Raw genomic sequence first — 6,287 nt, 5'->3', positions numbered from 1 at the left:
ACCTTAGAGAGGGTAAAATGCAGATCAACACCGTTAGGATTGTAGAGTTTCCTGCAAGGATTCTCCACATAAAATTTGGGTCGAAACTGACAACGTTTGGCCACCGATCGTCAAACAAAAAACTCATAAACCTAATATTTCTCTCTCTCTTTCTCTCTCCTACGTGTCGCACGCTCACTGTGCCATCTCACAGCGCACACTGCAATCTCTGCCATCACCCAATTTTGCCCTTTCTCTCTTTCTCTGATTTGGGCTTGAACAACCTAATTTGTCTAAGCCCATATATGGGCTGGACCCAACAATTCTCTCCCTCCAGCTCATATGGTGGGTTGTACCAAGCCCGCTCTTCGCCTACATGCTTCAAGCTTCTCCTTAGACAAAGACTTTATCAACATATCTGAACCATTCTCATTGGTATGCACCTTTTCCAACTGTAATTCTTTCATCTCAAGCACATCACGAATCTAGTGATATCTCACATCAATATGCTTGGATCTAGAATGGTATGTTGAATTCTTGGAGAGGTGAATGACGCTCTGACTGTCACAGTAAATAGTATATCCTTCCTGTTTCAAGCCCAATTCCTGTAGAAACTTTTTCATCCATAAAACTTCCTTGCAAGCTTCAGTAACTGCTATGTATTCTACTTCTGTGGTTGATAGAGCAACACACTTCTGTAACTTAGACTGCCAAGAGACTGCTCCTCTTGCAAATGTCATCAAGAATCCTGAAGTGGACTTCCTGGAATCAGTATCACCTGCCATGTCTGCATCTGTGTAGCCTTCTAACACAGTTTCATCACTGCCAAAACATAAACACAACCTGGAAGTACCTCTTAGATATCTTAATATCTATTTCATTGCTGCCCAATGTTCCTTTTCAGGATTAGAGAGAAATCGACTGACAACTCCAACTGCATGAGCTATATCTGGCCTAGTACAAACCATAGCATACATCAAACTGCCTACTGCAGATGAGTAAGGCATTATGGACATTTCTTCTTTTTCTTTCTCACTTGTAGGACATTGTTTCGAACTAAGCTTGAAATGACCTACAAGTGGGGAACAAACTGCTTTGGTTTTACTCATGTTGAATCTTTCAAGAACCTTTTCAATATAAGTCTCCTGAGATAGCCAAATCTTCCTTTTCTTTCTATCACGATGAATCTTCATGTCAAGTATTTGTTTCACCGATCCTAAGTCTTTCATGGTAAAAGACTTACTTAGCTCTCTTTTAAGCTTTCCAATTTTTCCAACATTATGGCCAACAATCAGCATATCATCAACATATAGCAGTAAAATAATAAAATCACCATCTGAAAATTTCTTCATAAACACACAATGATCAGATGTGGTTCTATCATACCCTTGGCTCATCATAAAGGAATCAAACTTCTTATACCATTGTCTTGGTGCCTGTTTGAGTCCATATAAGCTTTTCTTAAGCTTACATACCATATTTTCTTTTCCCTTGACTTTGAAACCTTCTAGTTGCTCCATGTAAATTTCTTCTTCTAAGTCACCATGAAGAAATGATGTTTTTACATCAAGTTGCTCAACTTCTAAATTCAAACGGGCAGCCAAACCAAGAACAACTCGGATATAGGACATTTTTACAACCGGAGAAAATATTTTTTCAAAGTCAATTCCTTTCTTCTGACTGAATCCTTTCACAACTAATCGTGCCTTGTATCTTTGTTGTGAGCTATTGTTTTTAGTCTTCAATTTATAAACCCACTTATTCTTGAGAGCTTTCTTCTCTTTAGGCAACTTTACCAAATCATAGGTGTGGTTCTCAAGCAAGGATCTCATCTCTTCTTGCATAGCTTTAACCCACTGATTCTTATTCTCATGTAGAATAGCTTCTTGGTAAGTTTCTGGCTCTCCCTCATCAGTAAGCATAACATACTCATGTGGAGGATATCTGATAGAGGGTTGTCGCTCTCTAGTGGATCTTCTCAATGAAATCTCAACTGGTGGTGGAGGTAGCTGTTCAGTTGGTTCAGCATCATCAACTGTAGGTGTATCATCACTGGTATTCTCACCACAATCTTTTTTTTCATCTCCCCCATGATCATCATGAACTACAGGTGAAGGAACTGGACCCAAACTCCAAGGAATATAAACAGAGGTTTCTGGCTTCTCAATATTATCACCATCATCAAACAATTGGTCTTCAAGAAACACAACATCTCTGCTTCTAATAATCTTCTTGTTCATTGGATCCCATAATCTGTACCCAAACTCTTCATGACCATATCCCAAGAAGATACATGCTTTTGCCTTATTATCAAGCTTGGACCTCTCATCTTTAGGAATATGAACAAATGCTTTACACCCAAAGACTCTCAAATGATTATAAGATATATCTTTTCCTCTCCATACTCTCTCTGGAACATCACCTTGCAGAGGAACTGATGGAGAAAGATTTATCAGGTCAACTGTAGTTCTCATAGCCTCCCCCAAAATGACTTCGGTAACTTGGCGTGAGAAAGCATACACCTAATCCTTTCTTCAATGGTTCTGTTCATCCTTTCTGCCACACCGTTCTGCTGAGGAGTTTTAGGAACTGTTTTCTCAAGCCTGATACCATGAAACCTGCAATAATTCTCAAAAGGACCCTTGTACTCGCCACCATTATCTGATCGAATACACTTTAGTTTTTTGCCAGTTTCTCTTTCAACACTGACATGAAACTCCTTGAAAGCATCGAGTACCTGGTCTTTAGATTTCAAAGCAAAAGCCCAAACTTTTCTAGAATGGTCATCAATAAAAGTAACAAAATAAAGAGCACCTCCAAGAGTTCTAGTTTGCATAGTACAGACATCAGTATGAACTAAATCAATAACATCTGATATTCTAGATGATTGGTATGTCTGAAATGCAACTCTATGTGTTTTTTCCAACTAAGCAATGATCACAAGATTTAAGAGATGTACCTTGCAACTCTGGTAAGAACTACTTTCTAGCAAGAGTTTGAAGTCCCTTCTCGCTGATATGTCCAAGCCTCTTATGCCAAAGATCTATACTTTCACATTTTCGAATTGCATTAATCTCTCCTTTGTGTAGCTTAGCTTCCATGACATAAAAAGAGTTAATCTTCTTTCCTTTTGCCACAATTAGATAACCTTTAGTGAGTTTCCATTTACTATCACCAAAATAATGTGCAAATCCCTCATCATCAAGTCTACTTGTAGATATCAAGTTAAGACGAATATCTGGAACATGCCTTACATCTTTGAGTATTAATTTGCTCCCAATACTGGTCTCCAAGCAAATATCTCCAATACCCACAATCTTAGATGTACCACTGTTTCCCATTCTGACATTACCAAAATCACCAACAGTGTAAGATCTAAAGAAATCACCATGAGAAGTGACATGAAATGAAGCACCAGAGTCAATTACCCAATTATTGTCCTGAGCTACAAGGCTAACACAACCTTCATCACAGACAATAATTTATTGATATTACCTTCAGTAGCAATTGTATTAGTCTCTTTCTCATTTTTCTTCATTTCATTCTGTTCTTGCTTCCAAAACCTACACTCTTTCTTCATGTGACCTGACCTATTACAGTGAAAATATTTGATATCTCTTCTAGACTTAGATCTTCCTCTATATCCATGTGGATTTCTGCTATGACTTCTTCCACGTCTTTCTTGTTTTTCAGTAACAAATGCCCCAGAAGAAGATTCACCCCGTTCTTTCCTTCTGGCATCTTCATTTAGCAAACTGTCTTTAACCATATCTATAGTTAGAGTCCCCTCTAGCGTGGAGTTACAAATAGTCACCACATACGTTTCCTAACTTTCTAGTAAAGAGCTGAGAAGTAATAATCCCTGCATCTCATCATCTATATTCATTTTCATAGCAACCAACTTATTTGCAAGACTCTAAAATATGCTTATGTGCTCAACAATGTTACCACCATCTTTATACTTCAAATTTACAGGCCTTCTGAGGAGAGAAATTCTATTTCCCACTATATTTTTCGCAAAAAGATTTTCTAACCTTTGCCAAACAACATCAGCTCTGGTTTCATCTAAAATATGCTCATGCAAGTTTATATTCATCCATCTTCTAATATAGGCAATAGCTTTTCTATGTTGAACTTCCAATTCTTTATCGTCCATAGTAGAAGGTTTATCTTTAATCTTGATGGACTTATACAAATCTTTGCAATAAAGTAAATCTTCCATCATACGCCTCCAAGTTGAATAATTTGATGAGTTCAATTTAATCATACCATCTGATTGCTCCATTTCAATCACACAAGAAAAACTAGCACCAAATAACTTGTTGCTCTGATACCACTTGTTGGGAAGAAACCTGTTAAAGCGGAATAATTTTTTCCCTCTTTGTGTATTAAAATATATTCCTCATCAAAATACCAACTTAATATCCAAATGAAAATATCAACTAGCACAGCATAAACAATAGAGCAAAAATCAATCACACAGTGAGACCAAATCTTTTTAACGTGAAAAACCCAATATGGGAAAAACCACGGGACCGTAGTCCACCTCAAACTTCCACTATCAATAATAATGATAACAGGTTTACAATAGGTCTTCTCTAGAATAACTAGAGGATCAGAATAAAATTAAGATCATAGATCTTGGCTTAAGAATAGCATATCTTCATCATGTAGGATGGATATCCTCAAAAGAGAATTCTAGGTCTCACAAAGTGGATATCGCAGAAAAGTACCTTAGAGAGGGTAAAATGCAGATCAACACCGTTAGGATTGTAGAGTTTGCTGCAAGGATTCTCCACATAAAATTTGGGTCGAAACTGACAACGTTTGGCCATCGACCGTCAAGCAGAAAACTCATAAATCTAATCTTTCTCTCTCATCTGCACGTCGCAACTGTGCATCTCCGTTTACACGAGTAAATCTAGCTCTAAAGGATAACGAAATAGAAATTATATTCAAGAGACTTCTCTCTTCTAACCTGTATAAATAGCAATTATATTAAACTAATTCAAACGTGCTTTGTAGTTACATTCACTCTATCATGGTGTCAGAGCGATAAGACGAGCAGAGAGTGGCCTACGACTAGAGGATCACAGCCGCCAGAGAAGCAACAATATATCTCAGCCAAGATTTATCGACGAAGAGCTCTTCACTAGTGAGGAGGAGAGGCGACCGGTCACTTGCTACAAATCAGGCGATGGCGATTAGCGAGGGAGAAGGGGGAGCAATGCTGGTGAGCGCAGCACTAGAGACATCGTCGCAGGAGGGAACACAGTAGATGATATCCTATGTTGCTGACAGAGTGCATTTCAAGGCTACATGAGCAGACGCTAGGAGAAGATAGTCGTTGTTTGTCGAGGAGGAAAGCTTTGATCTGATCAGTGTCATCGAAGGTGGCAGATCATCGTCTTCCAAGTGATTCTGCCGTAATAAGGAGGGTGATGCAGCACCTTTACTTGGTGATCCACCAGTTCTTGAAGTCGGTCACCAAGAACTATACCTCTCCGTCGAATGGATCAGTGGTCAGGAAGAGGGGAATGAGCAGGTCGCTAAAGTCATGGAAGAGGTTACTAGCATATCCACCGGTGGAGAATATGATGGCCGGAGCATCATGGTTGATGGTGCATGGAGGGGCCTCACTGCTTGCTTCGACCGCGAGTTCTTTGATACCTTTGAAGCAAGCCTCATCCCCCCTTGCGAGGATAAGGATGAATTTGCCACAATTCTTTCTATTCTGTTTTCAATGCTCCCATGAATGTGATAGATGAGGAGTTCCTGGGTATGGCTAAGTTCCACTTCACAGATCTCTCATTGAATGGCAGCAGAGTTGGTGAAGGTTTCGGAGACCACGCTGCTAGTACTGGACCTAGCAATGATCTAGTCTGGAGATTGCTCTGGAGAGAGGAAAGTGGAGACTGCTCTGGAGAGAGCTACGGCACTATTTGCAATGCTGAAGAGAGCTGCAATAGTGCGGTGCTGTTTGCAGTGCCGTAGATAAACTATTTGCAATGATCTCTAGTAGTTCTCTATATTAAGAAAGACCGCTAGCGAACCCGCCGTTGCAATCGCTCGGCGAGGATGGTTTCTTGGAGATCAGTAATATGATAGGATTAGAGGGATATATTTATTAGAGTAACCTAGATGGTTTTGAAAAGGAAAGATAGACTCCATAAAATAACCTGTTAATATCGGAAAGCATAATATTCAAGAGAATATCCTATAAAAATATATGGCTTAAATCATGATGCCAATTTATATGAGGCATAAGGACATAATCATGGATAGCATAAACAACTAAAGACTTTGAA

This window comes from Musa acuminata, chromosome BXJ2-5 (genome assembly GCF_036884655.1).
Source record: "Musa acuminata AAA Group cultivar baxijiao chromosome BXJ2-5, Cavendish_Baxijiao_AAA, whole genome shotgun sequence".
In the NCBI taxonomy this organism is placed as follows: Eukaryota; Viridiplantae; Streptophyta; class Magnoliopsida; order Zingiberales; family Musaceae; genus Musa; species Musa acuminata.
This window is presented reverse-complemented; position numbering follows the sequence as displayed.